We start from the raw sequence: 18169 nt of genomic DNA, 5'->3' as shown, positions 1-18169 counted from the left end.
CTAAGTACTTAGCCGTGTCCCCGGTTACGGACAATTATGAGCAACTGGACATTGGAGCTGTAAGGAAGGTCTCACTCATTTCAAACTTCATAATAAAACGAGTGGATTGAACAGGGTAGGAGCATTGATGTTTCTACTCAATGTGCCTAGGTTAATAGGAGCATGGGTGTTTCTACCCCGTGTCCAATAGAATTCAAAACTAAACAATGATGCTTCTATGCAAACAGCCAAACTCCACATAGCCAAATTATGCATATACTTGGTAGGTCCTTTATAACTCTGGTGAGCTTGCCAATACATTCAAATGTATTGACCACCTAGTGGCTGCAATTAACAATGCAGGTGGATCCGACGATGAGTGAGGTTCGTCGTTTTGTCATGGGTCATGTGCTTACATTCCAACATGCTCTCACCGTGGAGTAGTTGAGGCCCTTTTGTTATCCCCTTTTTCGCTGCAGTTTCGAAACATTGTTTTATGATGAGAAAACAGTATTTGTTTTATGTTGACCCAAGAGGTCATGCGAGGTTGTAAGTACTATTTAAATTCTGGATGATGCGATGTAATAAAGTACTTTTGACCTTCGTTTCTGTATACTTCATCATGAAACTGTGTGTGCTAGTGAGTCGATCCAGGGACTAGCACAGTAAGCACAGAGATCGAACCCTTTGTAAGGGGGAGGATCGCTTCAGCCTTTTAAATATTTGGGTATCCCTATTCATTATAGGAAGCTCCTTAACAAGGAATGGAAGTCTGTTGAGGACCGCTTTGAGAAAAAATTGGGATGTTGGCAAGGCAAGTTACTCTCATATGGAGATCGCCTTGTGCATATTAATTCTGTTCTCACAAGTATGCCAATGTTTATGTTGTCTTCCCTTGAAATACCTAAAGGGGTACGGAAGCGCCTTGATTTTTATAGATCTAGTTTTTTTGGCAAAGTGATGAACATAAACGAAAGTATCGTTTAACAAAGTGGAATATTATCTGTCGTCCTAAAGAACAAGGGGGGTTGGGGATAGAGCTTTTGGATATTAAAAATGTGTGTTTACTCAGCAAATGGCTGTTTAAGCTTCTTAATGAGGAGGGTATGTGGCAACAGTTGTTGCTTAATAAATACCTTCATTCTAAAACTCTTTCTCAAGTTCAGGCTATGGCAAGGACTTATGCGAGTTAAGACAGCTTTTTTCAATCGTGGTTCCTTTATTGTTGAGAATGGAATGAGCACTCGGTTCTAGGAAGATACTTGGCTTGGTGATAGACCTCTTGCCCAGCAATATCCATCATTATATAAGATTGTGCAACGAAAAAGTGTTTTGGTTGCGACTGCTCTGTCATCTGTTCCTCTGAATATTGGATTTAGACGTACACTGACAGGGGATAAATGGACATCTTGGTTACATTTAGTCCAACGTTTAATGATGGTTCACCTTTCTATTGATCTTGATGTTTTTCTTGGAAACTTAAGACAAATGGGGTTTTTAGGGTTAAGTCTATGTATAGGGACTTAATGGACGGAAATATTGTTTTTCCTCAAAAATATTTATGGAAGATTAAAATACCTCTGAAAATCAAGATTTTTATGTGGTTTCTTTATAGGAAAGTGCTGCTCACAAAGGACAATCTTGCTAAGCGCAATTGGGATGGGTGTAAACTGTTTTTGCGGATTAGAGGAGACTATCCATCACTTGTTTATATCTTGTCCTTATGCTCGTTTTTTGTGGCAAATTGTTCATGTTTCTTTTAATTTGCCACCTTCAACCAATGTCACAAATATGTTTGGGAATTGGTTGAATGGTGTTGATAAAAAACTTAAAGCTCAAATTCGGGTGAGAGTTTCTGTTGTTTGTTGGGCTATTTGGAATGACCGTAATGACATTGTTTTTAACAAGACCAGAGTGCTCAATTTTTTGCAGGTACTCTACAGGGCCACTCACTGGATCCGTTTTTGTGGTCTTATCTACTCCCTGTGGACTAGCGGTAGCTTTTGGGTACTGGGTGCAACCGTCTGGAGACGGTTACTCGGGATATCTTTAGTCAGGGTGGATGGCGGTTCACTGGTAGAATTCTGGCTACATGATGCATAGACATTTTTTGTTCTTTTATTCCGGTGGCTGATTTTTGTGTCAACTTTGAGTAACGCATAAGTTGTATTTCTGTGACACTGAACTTCCTAATAAAATGAATGTGTGCATCGATTGATGCAGAGACCGGGGGTTTCCCCCCTTTCGAAAAAACCTAGGAGCGTTCATCCAGTGAATAGATTAACAACTCCTAGGCTTGGCTGCCGAATCTAATTATCTAATTTAGTACAGTACAGTTTACCTCGAGATTCCACAAGCTAGGCAGTGTGAATCCTGAGACCCCGAGCTGCTGCTATGACCAGGATTGGTCTGCCATTAGGATTAGAGGAATATGATGTTGGTTCAGATCGCAGAGATCGGAACACGTCGAGTACTTTCCGACGATCCGATGGAATCCGGCGAGACGTACACGTACAGAGCAAAGCCAGCAGCAATCGATCAGCGATCAGCTAGCTCTACTAATCACGCATGTCAAGCAACACGATTACGCACGTCAAGCAACACACGCACGAGAGGAATCGATTTGTTTGGAGATTGCTACAGGCCTGTGTCGAGGCTGTTCTCTTTATTTCTGAATTTTCTGGGTTTGAAGTTTTACAGGGAACAATTATATATATTTATAGATGCAAATACTAGGAGCTATCTAATCCTATACGGTGATGAATACTAAATCTTCTCGGACTGGAATCCATCACGCGTACGAGTACGAGTGCTTATCCAACATTCACCCCTCTAAGCACGATGTGCTCTTTGACCGCTTGAACACCAATTCTTCCTCGCATCTCAACGAACTTCTGCCTTCCCAGCGACTTCGTCGAGATATCCTCAAGCTGTCATCGGTGCAAATATAGTTGACGTCCACCTTTCCTTCCTCCACACACTCTCTCAGATAATGATACCGAGTATCAATATATTTACTTCTGTCATGGTGTACTGGGTTTTTACTCAATGATATCGTAGACTTGTTGTCAACATATAGCACCACTTGTTCTACTTCTTGATTCATCACATCTGCTAGGAGCCGTGCTAACCAAACTCCTTGACATGCTGCTGTTGCTACTGCTATATACTCAGCCTCACAAGATGATAATGCTACCACCTTTTGCTTTTGTGACAACCACGTGATCATGCTATTTCCCAGAAAATATACAACGCCCGAAGTACTTTTACGGTCATCCACATCTCCTGCCATATCACTGTCACTGTAGCCATGTAGCTTGGCCACCCCTTCTTTCTTCATGTACATACAACCAAAATTTGTTGTTCCTTTTATGTACCTGAGTATTTGCTTTACAGCAGCATAATGTTCAGTTGTAGGCGCTTCCATCTACCGACTCACTATCCCAACCGACTATGCTAGGTTGGGCCTTGTGTTTACTAGGTGCCGAAGACTACCCACAATGCTTCTATATTCCGTGGCATCAACCAACGCTGCCTCACTCTTCTTACTTAATTTGAACCGAGGCTCCATGGGAACATGAGTTGGATTGCAATCATCCATACCACAAGTCTTCAGAATTTTCTTTGCATATGCTTCTTGACAAAGTGAAATTCCAGCAGGTTGTTGATGTACCTCAATACCCAGATAGTAGGTCAACAGCCCTAGATCACTCATCTTGAACAAATCTTTCATCTGAAGTTTGAATTTTGCAATCTCCTTTTCATGTGCTCCTGTTATCAACAGATCATCTCTACGTAGATGCCAACTAGTAGAAGGCTGTCTCCAACTCCTCGTTTATACATTGCATGTTCTAGAGGACTTTTCTCAAAACCAAGGGAAATCAAGGTTCGGTCCAGCTTGATGTTCCATGCCCGAGGTGGCTGTCGCAAGCCATATAATGCTTTGTGTAGTTTAAACACTCTGTGTTCTTCCCCTTCCTTGATAAAACTAGGAAGTTGCTTCACATATACTTCCTCTTCTAACTCTCCATTCAGAAAAGCAGATTTCACGTGCATGTGATGCAATTTCCACATATTCTGAGCTGCAAGTGCTATCAAAAATCTCACTGATTCCATCCTCGCCACCGGGGCAAACACTTCTTCAAAGTCTACACCTTTCTCTTGAACATATCCTTTAGCCACTAATCTGGCCTTGTGCTTTACGACTTCACCATCGGCATCTTTCTTGATTTTGTATACCCACTTTAGGCCAATTGCTTTCTGACCATGGGGCAGGTCAACAAGACTCCATGTCTTGTTGTCTTCTATCGAAACCAGCTCTTCTTTCATTGCCACACGCCAACTTTCCTCCTCATTTGCTTCCTCAAACGTTGCTGGTTCCTCAACACTTAGTAGGCACTTGGATCTTGTTGCACGTGTCGTTTTAGCCGGCTTCGGTTTCCTGATTATTTTCTTCGGAGGCAGATACAACTCAGACAGCAGGCGAAGCTTCACTGGAGTCGGACGACGTGTACGTGTACGTATCGACATCTCAGGCGTCGCATAGCTCGCGCTGAACCTTCCCCCGAAGCTGACTGTACTTCCTCTGTCTGTTCTGCCGCGGCGGCAGAGTTTCCTGCCGCGGCGGCAGAATTCGTGGCTGCAGCACTGCTTCGCTGGTTCTCTTCCTCTTCTGTTTGTTCTGCCGCGGCTGAATAATTCCCTGCCGCGGTAGCTTCACTGCTTTGCTGGTCCGCTGCATCTTGCCTATCTGTCGCGGTAGAAGATTTCTCTGCCGCGGCAGAGATACTTCGTGTCAAGGTAAGACTGCGGGTACGAGAAGTTGCCACCCCCTCCGCTGTGACCCGAAGGAGTTCGGGGCTCCTCCCAATTCTCCTCATGCTGATGTCCATCACCACCATCACCATGACCTGCAGCGACCTGGTTATCATAATGTACGTGAAATATTTCACTCGTACCTTGTTCACTCGTCTCGGTTATGTTTTATCCCAGCCACATCTTCTCTTCCTCGAATATAACATCTCGAGTGACGTGGACCTTCCTGGTTGCTGGATAATACACTCTTTATGCCTTTGAGTGTCCCTTCGAGCTAGCTTCATATCCAATGAAAATCATCGGCGTGCTTCTATCCGCTAGCTTTGAGGTGTGACCCGAGACGGTCTTCACATGGGCGATGCACCCGAAGGTGCGTAGATGCTCGACACTTGGCTTTATTCCACACCATGCTTCATATGGAGTCATACCAACCACGCTCTTTGTTGGTGCCCTGTTGAGCAAATAGACGGCAGTAGTGACAGCTTCACCCCAAAACTTTCCAGGGAGATTCTTGCTCTTAAGCATACTTCTTGCCATTGCCACCACTGTTTGGTTACGCCTTTCCACCACTCCGTTCTGTTGAGGGGTATAGGGCGCCGTCAAGAATCTCTTGATCCCGTGTTGTTCACAATACATGGTGAACTCATTGGGGGTGAATTCCCCTCCACGATCAGTTCGGAATGCCTTCAACTTTGCTTCAGCTTCCACCTCAGCTGCAATCTTGATTGTTTTGAAGGCTTGTAACGCCTGATCTTTACTTTTCAGCAGAACTATCCACATGTACCTGCTGTAGTCATCAACCACAAGTACAAAATATTTATTTCCAGCAGGCGTTGCGAGAGATATAGGCCCACACAGATCACCATGCATGAGCTCTAGTACTTTGCTGGCACGGTATTGTGCCTCTCTTGGAAACGGTGCCCTTCTTTGTTTGCCAACAAGGCAACCATCACACAGCTGCTCTATGTGTTGCACACATGGCATGCCACGCACCATCTCCTTCTGGCCAAGTTGACGAAGCGCATGGAAATTTAGGTGACCATAGCGAGCGTGCCACCTCCAAGCTTCATCGTCCAAGCTAGCCACTAAGCACACATGTTCGGCTCAATCGAGGCTGAGTATGTACAGCCGGTTCTTCACCCTTTTCACACGCATCAGTAGCTGCCTCTGTCGATCGTACCCCCACAAGTAACCATCTTCGAGCACTATTTTGCAGCCTCGTTACTCAAGTTGTCCAAGGCTGATAATATTGCTCTTTAGTTTCGGTATAAAATACACATCGGTTAGTACCTTGTGATCGCCGTTCCTGGTTTCAAATAGGACAGTGCCACGTCCTTGTATTCCAACAGTCCTTCCATCGCCGAACCGCACCGTGCCTCCCACGCCAATGTTTAGTTCTGTGAATTGAGATTCGTCGCCTGTCATATGATTGCTGGCTCCTGTGTCCAAGTACCACAGGTTTGATGCGCAATTCTGTCTTTCCTTGTCATGAAGATATACTTTCTCTTCAATAAGGTTCAGCATTTCTGTAGCTTCAGGTTCCAGCGGATTTGCATCTTCTTCCATCAGTTCACAAATTTCCATCATCAAGAGGGCCGGTTCATCATCGTTCTCCTTTGCGATGTAAGCTGCTTCTTTTACTGGCTTTTGGCACTGAGTTTTAAAGTGCCCGTATATGCCACAATTGTGACACTTGACCTTTTTGATGTCAAACTTCCACTTTGGTGCTTCTCCCTTATCACCAGCGGGCTGAGCTTTCTTCTTCGGTTCACGTGTAGACCCTCGCGGCTGCTCCTTCCTTCCACTTCAGGATTCACCACTTCTCTTGTTGAGAGCCTGCCATTGTGCCCGAGTCAGCATCAGATACTCATCTTCCTTGCCTTTGGCAAAATAAGTTCGAAGGCGCTCATCATGAGCCTTGTAGCGACCGATTAGGTCATCTACGGTGAGCGTTGCGAGATCCACGCATTGCTCAGTTGAGGTGACGATCTGCATATACCGAGGAGATGCTGCACGAAGAAATCGGCGTACTATCGAGATCTTAGTGACCGTTTCGCCGAGTTGCCTTATGCTGTTCACCAGCGTGGTGACCCTTGCTCCGAAGGCGTCGTCAGATTCATCGTCTCCCATCTTCAAATTTTCGTAGCTTTTCAACAAGCTCTGAAGATTTGCTTCGCGCACACACGCGTGACCTTGGTGCAAGGTTTTCACCGTGTCCCAAGCTTCTTTGGCCGATTTCTTTCCCATGATATGTTGCAGCACATCGTTGGGCAGGGCCCCATGAATTGCCGTCAGTGCTAGTCGGTCCTTGCGATACTTTGCCGCGCCCTTGGCGTACTCCTTGCCTCCAGGGTCGACCGCCTCCCAGATATTCTGAGATTCCATCGCGACTTCCATCTTTATTGCCCACATGTTGTACTTGTGAAATCATAGGTGATGTGTAACATTGGCAAGTGTTTTAGGTGAAACATTGACGTGGATACTTTGGATAATATAGATACTCATGTGATGACATGTATCTTGTTTGGACTTAGTGCTTTGCTAGTGGTGTGTTGATCCATTAATTTCTTATGTGAAAACATGGTGTGAGTTGTGTGAAACTTACCCTGAGTCAAGTCGTGGACTTGTGCTCGTATTGGTTATTTGAGTGTTCGCTTTCAGGTGTTGCCGGAGCTAGAGGAACGTGGTCGATGACGGGATCGAGGGACGAAGCTTGGGAGAAGCTGAGGTCGAGGGATCAAGGTCATGCGGGACGTTCGTGCGAAGGAACAATGAAAGTGAAGCTACGATGATCCGGGAGGGCACCGATTTGTCGTACGTTGTTTATACCGGAGATGTACGGTATTGGACATATTCGACACGTGATGGTCGAGTTTTGAAGACATCACAAGAAGAGTTGATGGCATGGAGTGTGTCGTCGCACGGGGCTCCGACACCGGGGATGCGCGGGCACCCCCTTTTAGGTTCGGCAGTGGGCTACGGAGATCGCTCCGGCGATCGCCGGCGAGGTCGATGCAAAGCATAAGGATGTAATGAACACGAAAACGCTTTTTACCCAGGTTCGGGCCACCTTGCGGTGTAAAATCCTACGTCCTGCTTGTCTGAGCTCGTATTATCGTAAGATCGAGTGTTTACAAGTTGCCGGGGGAGGGTCCCCGGGTGCTCTCTTTTTGGCTAAGTGCTCCTTGCTATTCTGGACTAGTGGCAGTGAACTGTGACTCAGTCCACCAAAAAGCGAACGGATGAACCAGTCGGTCCGTCGACCCTTTGACCGCTGGCGGGGGTCCTCCTTTTATAGCCAAGGGGATACCACAGGTGCCACGGTGCATGAATTACAAGTGGCGAGCAAGGAGCTTGGGCAGCTCCTCCTCGGTGCGCTGGCATGCATGAAAGAGCGCCAACCCCGCGACTAGGGGTCTATGGCCTAAAAACTAGCCCTGAGCAGCCACTGTTTGCCTGACTAGACGGATAACCCCCCTCCTGTCGGGTCATTAAATGCGTCGTGCGCCTCACTCCTCGTCCTGGCAACCCTGCACACCGGGAGCCTGCCGCGCGCCCACGTGGCGCCGCTGCTCTGTTCACTCAGCCCCGTCCTCGCGGCGGAAACTTGTGCCCGGGAACGTCTCCTCCTGGCAAGTGCCTTCCCGGGAAGTGCCCAGGCGGGATTATTCCCCGAAGCCCCGCTAGCCCTGCCGGGCTGGTAGCTAGCCGGGCAGCCTGCATGTTGCCGCCCGGGGTGAGATCCTTCCAGGAACCTAGCGATGCGACCCACGCGTCGTGCAGCGGTGCGACACAGTGGCATCGACGTGAAGACATTTAGGTCCAGCCGTGGTTGGATGAGAGTTGTTTAAAGATTAAACAGTGGCGTCATCAAGATGGCGTCCACATGAAAGTTGTGCACGTCGTCGAGGCGAACAACTTTAGTTTTGGAGTCATCTCAATCCGTGGTCGTATGCGGGCCCCATGGGCAGAATACCGACCGGGACAGAGGAGTTCGTGTTGGATTCGGACTCGGTTTATGGTCGCGAATTTTCCCTTATAAATAGAGGGCGTCCTAGCTAGGGTTTTAGCAAGGACGTGAGGCAACTCAAAGCTTTGGATCTAAATCAATTTCTTGGAGAGTTCTTGGATGCATGGTTGCATTTTTTGTAATCGATCGACATCGTTGCAATAAAGAAATTCGTTGGCTGTGTCATCTATGTTCTTTTCGGATCTTTATGAATTCTTCGTGCTAGATCTCTCTGACACTTTGCTGCAGGTTCATCACGAGTTCATAATACTTTGCTGCAGGTTTATCACGAGATCAAGGAAAGATCGCGATTACTTCATCTTTCTTATTATTTCTCGAAATTGGTTTTAGATTAATCCTCGTAACTTTCTGTCATCTGTTACTGTTTTGATCATATCTTTTGATTAGTATGTCCGATTGAGCTGATTCTTGTTGCATTGGTTAGATAATTTCAATACCTCTCTTTTGCATACTCATACGTATTTTTTGATTCATCCAATACAAAGTTACGACTATTTTACTATCACGGACAGAAAGGTAATTTAGGGTTTGAATTTTCGGGAAAAGTTTTAATTTGCTTCCGTGCAATCATTCATCCCCCTCTGGTTGCCTATCTCGATCTCACAGTACTCCTTGCGATCAAGCTTCAGATAGAACGCTGCCGACGTTACGCTTTCTGTATCCGTCGATATCCTTCCCGGATACTAGGAAGAGGCCTCTGATCGATTAACCTGGCTCTGGTACCAAATCTTGGTTCAGATCGCAGAGGTCGGAAACACGTCTGAGTACTTTCCCACGATCTGATGGAATCCGGCGAGATGCACATGTACAGAGCAAAGCCAGCAGCAATCGATCAGCGATCAGCTAGCTCTACTACTAATCACGCACGTCAAGCAACACACTAGCAAAGCCAGCAGCAATCGATCAGCGATCAGCTAGCTCTACTAATCACGCACGTCAAGCAACACACTAGCAAAGCAGCAGCAATCGATCAGCGATCAGCTAGCTCTACTAATCACGCACGTCAAGCAACACACGCACGAGAGGAATCGATTTGTTTGGAAATTGCTACAGGCCCGTCGAGCCTGTTCTCTTTATTTCTGAATTTTCTGGGGTTGAAGTTTTACGGGGAACGATTACATATACTTATGGATGCAAATATTAGGAGCTATCTAATCGTATACGGTGATGAATACTAATTCTTCTCGGACTGGAATCCATCACGCGTGCGAGGACGAGTAGAGTGTTTATCCAACATATGAAAGAGCAAGCTCATGTGGTGGTCCCCAGCCTCCCACTTTCATCAGATCAAGGCCTGCTTAACACTTGAAAAATATAAACCAGCGGCGATTAGTCCAAGCAAACTGTTGCGGTGTTCACTAGCTGTTGGAATCGGTGGTACCAATGAACATATTTAGTTGTATTTTTTCCTACGAATTGTTGTCGGGTTTTTAATATATATTGTTCAAAAGCAAAATCATGTGAATACTACTAGTATTTGCCTCGAGATTCCACGGGGAGGGATTGTGAGTTTTGTTCAGACCAGTGTAATGTATTAATATCCACACGCATCAAATTAAGCCTTCACTTTCCTTTGACTGCCCCAAACAAAAAGGTCACTTTGTCAATAATTCCTCTGAAGTGGTCGACAGTTTCCAGGTAAACTGCCAACAATGCTGCAAAAATGGAAAAGGTAATTCAGGTGAGATGACCTGAAAACTCTGATACGATCGATGTTAACTTCAAGGTGAAACAGAAAGAAAATTATATTTTATGGATAGGTAGGATGATTTTCAAAAAATGAATGTCTTTTTTTCACCGAGAAAATGCAAAAAGCTTTGCAACTCAATTCATTCATACACATACTCCAGTTTGAAGTGAAGGCAAAAAAAAGATGACTACATGTGATGGTCTTTTTTTTTCGCTCAAAAAAAAAACAAACTTCGCTCAATCAAAAAAAAAACTAACCTCGATCTCTTCCACATTGACAATAAAGACATCTCCATACATGCGTAAATTTATAGGATAAATAGTCTTCAATATATGGTTACTTAAGAGCTGATAAAAATTTTGTCTCGCAAATATAACACCAGATACGACAATACCGGGACGAGATCATGCTTAAATAAGCTGAGATCTGCATCGACCTCGTCTCCAGAATGCATGAAGACACTGCGGACCGGTCGGCCATCTGTTTTACCATCTTTGAAATTAGGGCTGCACTCCAGAAGTTCACCGCGTCCTGCTGTACCTGGGCATGCAGGTCAAAGAACTCCATCGCCCATAACCTCACCCAGTTTGCTAGGAACAATAGTTCTTCGGGCATCTCATCTGATGGGGTACCCTGGGCTGATCAAGCCGTGATTGTAAACAACTGTAATTTCTCGGCCGTTCTGCCATAATGGAAAGTTTTTTCCTTCAAAAAAAAATAATAAGCTGAGAATTTGATTAAGGGGGCGTAGCCTGCTTTTCTGCTTTTGCTTCCAAAAGGCAAAAAAAAAACTAACCAAAAGGGTATTTTTCAAAGCAAAACGCACAAAAGCAAATTGCTTTTCGCAGTACAATTATGAAAGTAGGTTCAGAGATACTTTTGGTTGCTTTTCCTTGGCAAACTTTGAATTATTTACCCACGCTGCCACCTGATAAGTGAAAACGTTTCGTCTATTTCTCTAACCCCCGACCGAATCTTTTTTAGAAAGAGCCATCGAGCGAAGCAAGCAAGCAAGACCGAGGAGCCCTAGAGCTCCCCTACCGGAGCTCCGGCGGCCCGCCCCGAGGACCCAGCCCCATCCCGCGCGCCTCCACGCCCGACTCCGCATCCTCTCTGGCCAACTCCCTGGTCTGCCCGCCCCGCCCCGACGCCCGTCTCCGGCCGTCCCCTTCCACAACCCCATCTTCGGCCGCCTCCTTCTGATGAGGGCACGGATCCTCAAGTGTTTATATCCAACATCAAGATATGCGCGAGGGAGGCAGGCACACCACAAGTGAAGATGAAGGATACAAATTAGAAAAATGACTTGTGTGCAAGGGGCAGCCAACGACAAGGATGATATGCACAGGTTCCACCACAAGTTGAGTACGAGACGAGGTGCACTAGGACAGCCTACGACGAGCCCGACACGTCTAAGGGGCGCCCGGATCTGCGAGTCCATATTTGAGTCGAATTCTAGTTTGAGTCGGAATCCAGTATGAGTCAAGTCTGAGTTTGAGTCTGAGTCTGAGTCTGAGTTTGAGTCTGAGTCTGTAATGTGTTTGGGCTGCCCCTCGCCTATATATACAAGGGTACGCCTAGGGTTAGGGAGACCACATTTAGATTATTCAGAACCTTTCGTTGAACCGCTGCAAGCATTCGTCTGAAATTATATTAGTCTTTGATTCGATCCGGAATTTATCTTCACCACTTTGTTTCGATCTGGTGTTTTTTGGTACTGAAGATTCAAGTGTTATCTATTATTCCATTGGGAATTGGTAGATTGCAGAACCGCTTCGTGGTCGGCGGCTACGTGCGCAAGCGTGTGGTGTTTCAAATATCAACTAGGGTTGAGAATTGTTGCATTGGCAACGAGGGAACAGCCAGAGATTCGTCAGCGTCTCGCGTGTTACCATCCATCCACAACGAGCTCAACGAGAAGATTGGGCCACCCCTTATCATCTTGGTATCAGATTTCCAGTGTTTACTCGGTGAGCAACCTAAGAAAAAAGAGAAGAAGAGATTTGTGTGTGCACGTGAAGCCAAGCAATTCAGATCCAACTTCCTGGCAAGTTCCAAGTCCCGGCAAGTTACGAGTTCCGGCAATTTCCGAGTTCCGAGTTCCGAGTTCCGGGAAGTTTCTGGCTACACGTGGACAACAAGGAAATGATTAAAAGGAAAAAGAGACATTGGTTTACAACAGATTGCACATACGGGTGTACTCAGCTTATTTGGACTCTTAGCGTACAGGAATTTGTCCTGTTTGTTCGGGGTGATATGCAAGGTGTGCTTTATTGCATTTGGAGGATGCTTTATGTCTCAATCAGGTTGGTGGCGCCGACAACGGAAGTGGCACCGAGGGCAGGAGAAGCTAGCCAAGAGGGAGGACGTGGTGTGGCAGGTTGGCGAGGCTTGAAGACGGAGTGTGGCGATGTTGCTGATCTGACGCCACCCACTGGAGAAGACCTTTCAGCGTTGAGGACAACGCCTTTCGAAGGAGGGGAGGATGATGAGGGCACGGATCCTCAAGTGTTGATATCCAACATCAAGATATGCGCGAGGGAGGCAGACGCACCACAAGTGAAGATGAAAGATACAAGTTAGAAGAATGACTTGTGTGCAAGGGGCAGCCAACGACAAGGATGATATGCACAGGTTGCACCACAAGTTGAGTACGGGTACGAGGCGCACTAGGACAGCCTACGACGAGCCCGACACGTCTAAGGGGCGCCCGGATCTGCGAGTCCATATTTGAGTCGAATTCTAGTTTGAGTCAAATTCTAGTTTGAGTCGAATTCTAGTTTGAGTCGGAATCCAGTATGAGTCGAGTCTGAGTTTAAGTTTGAGTCTGAGTTTGAATCTGAGTCTGAGTCTGTAATGTGTTTGGGCTGCCCCTCACCTATATATACAAGGGGTACGCTTAGGGTTAGGGAGACCACGTTTAGATTATTCAGAACCTTTTGTTGAACTGCTGCAAGCATTCATCTGAAATTATATTCCTCTTTGATTCGATCAGGAATTTATCTCCACCACTTTGTTTCGATCTGGTGTTTTTTGCTACTGAAGATTCAAGTGTTTATCTATTGTTCCATTGGGAATTGGTAGATTGCAGAACCGCTTCGTGGTCGGTGGCTACGTGCACAAGCGTGTGGTGTTGCGAATATCAACTAGGGTTGAGAATTGTTGCATTGGCAACGAGGAAACAACTAGAGATTCGTCAGCATCTCGCGTGTTATCATCCATCCACAACGAGCTCAACGAGAAGATCGGGCCACCCCTTATCACCTTCCACGCCCACTAGTCCCCGGCTGCCCCCTTCCACGCCCGACCCCGGCCTGCCTCTGTTCCTCACCGGCGGCCACGGGAAGATGCAGCAGGAGGCCGCCCCCTTGAGGCCTCTGTCCTTTTCTTTTTATTTTTAGTTCAATTTTTCCTGGATATTTGAGGATGCCATTATCATTACATATATGTATGAGATTTCAGAAACATGGTATTCCAGGATGCCAGTAGTATGTATTTGTGTCATAAATTTATAATATAGAACGAAGGTCTTTATTTGTCATGTAAACATAAGCATAGTTAGAAAAAGAACATTTTTCTTCGTCGTCACAATCAACTCAAAGATCATTGGTTTACGATCAATTCTCATATAAACTGTGATTAGGTCATTACAAAAGCAAAAGCAGTCCCAACCAAACACGCTTCCTGCTTATCCACAGCACAAAAAGCAAAGCAGCTTTTCCTGGAAGCAAAGCAGAACCAAACACACCCTAAGTCTACTTGATCTTGTAACTAGCTATGCAACATAACTCTAAGCTGTGAACTGAGCCGCTCAAGTGGTCTGGTTCCTTGTGGTGGAACCAGCCCACCCAGGTTCAAGTACTAGACTTAGGGTGTCACATTTACCTGGATTATTCCAGGATGATTTAACCGGCACTTTTTCTTTCAGTGGTAGGTGACGTACCCGTCAATAGCGAGGCGTCAGCGGAGACTTCGTCAATCTCTTAAGAACTGCCGGCTTAGTCTTTCGGATGTGCTCATAGGGGTAGGGTGTGCGTGTGTGCGTTCATAGGCATTGGCGGACCTAGCCAAGAAATTCAGGGTGGTCCAACAGTAATACTCCCTCCGATCCTAATTTTTGTCTCGAATTTGTCCAAATATGGATGTATCTACTTTTAAAAGGCGTCTAGATACATGTAATATTTCGACAACAATTTAGGATCAGAGGGAGTATTAATCATCAAAATTATATTTTTCTTCTATTTTGTGAGTGCTGTTCATGTGATTATGAAGGGCCCAAAATCCTAGGGTGGTTCAGGGACCACCCTGGCCACCCCCTAGATCCGCCACTATTCATAGGGATGAGTGTATGCGCGTGTTGTGAGCTTCTGCGTTTGTACTGTGTTCTAAAAAAACATAACTCTAAGCTTACATGGGAGGAGTTAACATACCATGCCCGAGAAATGAAAATAAGAATAAATACATATACAAGTTCATGTAGGTTTCTTTGAGAGTAACCAAACATTATAAACAAACAACATTTCACTCCTTTATTTCAGCTTCCCAAAATAATTTTCTCCCCTTTTTTGGTTTCTCATCACTTTTCCCTTAAATTTGTTAGGTGATTTTTCTCTATCGGTAGTATCAGGTAGTGTTTGCTTACACAAAGAAGAAGCATGACCACATAAATAAATTAATGACGTAGAAGAATCACGTAAGGCGAGAGTCGAGAGAAACATAAATCCATGCATGAGAAATGTAGAACTGTCACGAGGGTTTAAGGCTCTCAATATGGGGCGACAAGTTCAGGGACGGAGCCAGGATTTGAGTATAGAGGGGGCAAAAAAAAGAAGTTCATCATTGGAGGGGCAAATTGAACACTAATACTAATGTTTCTCCCATTTTTATTTAATGAATAGTACTAATTTACCTTGCAAGTACTCCCCCCCCCTGTCTGCTTTTCCGGACAAAGATGGGGGTCGACCGGTGCCTCTCTCTCATTGTAGTGTCGTTCGCCCGCTTTGTGGCATGGCTCCCGCTCAAGCCTGATGGGGTGGGTGGTGCAGCATGTGTGCTTAGTAGGGACGTCGTGATGCTGTGGCTACCACACGGCGCTAACCATGTTGGCAGGATTGGTGGATGCCGGGGCAGCATGCCAAGTTTAGCTTGGATAGCAGAGCTACTCAAATCCGTGGAGATAGACGTTGGCCGTCGGCCTTAGAAATCAACCGGAGGGAGGCCGGAGTCGAAGGCCGTTTGACTTTGGTGCGTAGCCAACAAGAGGCCATCGACTCGACCAACATGATTATCTAAGTCGGTCGGGCATGTGTATCTCGGAAAGCATCCCCGAACCTCGTCGTCGCGATGGTCAGGGAGCGCGGGCGATCGTTCAACTTGGCATGGGCACATAGCGATCGGTTCATACGTCGTTACAGTCGAGTATTGACAACGGATGACCAAATGACAACACTAGGTAGATGTTGTGGGTGCTTCATAAGGTTATGCCCTTTTTGCTTAGTGAGTTCCTAAGATTTGCAGAATGTTTATGTTATGCCGGTTTAACAATTGAAAACAAAAATAAATTTACTCATGCTCGTTCTTGTTTCTAGGAAGTTCATAGACGGCACTGACTCTCGCCTCAACTGTCTGCTCTGCTTCCGTCTCTTCCAACTGCACACACTTCTCTGCTTCCTACTCTCCTCGCCCCAAACAAACGCTCGCCACTGTCCCAGCCGGAGTCTGAGGGGGGTACAGGGTCGGGACACGACGGCGGCCTCCTTCCTCGCCGCGGGCGTCCTAGCCGCGCCGGCCGGACAACTCGCTACTCATCGGCGGCGGCCGCCCCAGACACGGGCATCGTCCATTGCTCCTCCAATTAATTATTGATTAACCAGCCCTTCCATCCCTGGTGCAGCATTGCTCATTGCTTTGCAACTCCCCCATATGTCAAGCACATGTTACCAAACCCATCAAATTTATCTCCCCCCTTCGTCCCATATTAATTGACTTAAATTTGCTCAAATATGGATGTATCTATGCCTAAATAAAATTTAGATACATGTAGTCTTTATGACAACACTCAAACAAAGAAAAAGTAAAAGGATCCTGTTTCACAGAGGACTGGAATTTGAGCTGCCGCTTCGAATTGTGCAGCTTACTGTCTGATATGTGTAACCGACAGAGCCATACTGAATCACTTTGTGCAGCATGTGTCTGATACGAACAAATGGCTGATAATTAAGAATCTGTGTCGACAGGTAAAAGTAATAATAATAAAAGCCTAAGGCAATTAGATTGATAACAGGGGAACGGACACATAAACAACTAACAGATAGTATTATCCAGGAAAAATGTAAAGATATTTGTAAAGATATAAGCAGACCATATGCAAATAAAGAATCAGCCCTATGAAGCACTAGATGAGATATATATCTTTTTGGGAAAAGGCTAGTATGTGAAATATCCATATGCTCAACAAAGTGACAAACTGAACACCTGCATCTCGAGCAATAAAATCCCCATGACCACTTCTTTTCATGGTGATTCACGATGGAGATATGTTGGATAGTTGACCTTCAGTCTAATACATATCTGATCTATAACCTCGATAGCTTCTGAATCATCTCATTACTAAAAGAGAGAATTACTGGTAGCTAACTCCTCTAAATCTGCAACACCATTGAGCAGATTTTGTGTAATGAATGCCTTGGGCAGTTAGGCTTATCTAACAACCCATCACATTTGTAAGTTGAGTTCGGAATGAGCATGCATGTGTGTGCATACTGCATACAAATCGGAATAATTTGGTGCGAGAGGAAATCAGTATCAACTCTCAATGGGCTGAAGAACAGGGCTTAGCCATGGCCAGCGGCACCACAGAACGGAAGAACTTGGTGCGAGAGGAAATCAGGTCAACGGCGACAAGCCACCAGCCCACTGCAGTGGAGTAGTCTTAGATTAACACTACCCATCACCTTGTAAAATGATGTTGAGAAATGCAGCAGAAGTAAACACAACTCTTGTGGTCTCTGCTGTACCGAACACATGTTCTTTTTCCCAGCCTGACATATTCACAAACACCGTGAGAGCATACCTGCTGCGGTACATTCCTTTTGCTTCCAGCGTCCATTGCTAGAGAAATGTCGTGGTCCAAGCATTGCTCCTCCAATTTATTGATCTTATGCTAATCGTTCCATCAACCTCCTCCGTCAGCCGTGCAGCATTGTTCGAGTAACTTCCGCATTTGATAAGCAGCCACGGCCAAATTAACCTTTGTTCCAGGAAATGATGATATCGATCCTATCGAATTTATTTAGCTAACCCCAGACAGCAGGAAGCAAAGGACGAACCTACAACCAGCAGGAGCAGGCGCAGGAGAGCAGGGTTTCTCGCGTCTGAGGCTAGAGTGGAGCCAGACCATCTTGCGGCATCCCCAGCAGAGATTTTCCTATTTTTCTGGTTTCTCCCCTATTTTTCTGTCGGGGAGGGTTTCGGGGAGCTGCTGGACTTGCTCTTACTCAAGATGAGATGCTGTGCAAATTGGGGTCTTGACAACGTGATGAAAAGCGAACCTGGAAGAAGGGATAACTAAAAGCATCAAGTGTCTGTACCTCTAGAACATGGCATGCTATGGATGCAAGAACTATCTTCACAAAATTAAACCCTTCACGAAATAG

The 18169-nt window shown here is 45.7% G+C and overlaps 1 protein-coding gene across 8 annotated transcripts in view; it reads right to left on the bottom strand.

Moving 5' to 3' along the window:
- Nucleotides 1-16804: 16804 nt before the first annotated feature.
- LOC100826073 (putative disease resistance protein RGA3) overlaps nucleotides 16805-18169 on the bottom strand; it is a 41772-nt gene continuing 40407 nt past the window's right edge. For 7 of the 8 annotated variants that reach the window (XM_024462814.1, XM_010240695.3, XM_024462815.1 and 4 more), the window contains one exon: nucleotides 16886-18064. The gene's annotated coding sequence lies outside the window, so the exon portion shown is untranslated. Of the gene's footprint in view, nucleotides 18065-18169 lie in introns of all 8 variants that reach the window. The other variant, XM_024462819.1, reaches the window with a different exon arrangement.

The sequence above is a fragment of the Brachypodium distachyon genome, chromosome 4 (genome assembly GCF_000005505.3).
Source record: "Brachypodium distachyon strain Bd21 chromosome 4, Brachypodium_distachyon_v3.0, whole genome shotgun sequence".
Lineage (NCBI taxonomy): Eukaryota > Viridiplantae > Streptophyta > Magnoliopsida > Poales > Poaceae > Brachypodium > Brachypodium distachyon.
The sequence above is the reverse complement of the archived record's forward strand: the minus strand, read 5'-3'. Positions and strand labels throughout refer to the sequence as shown.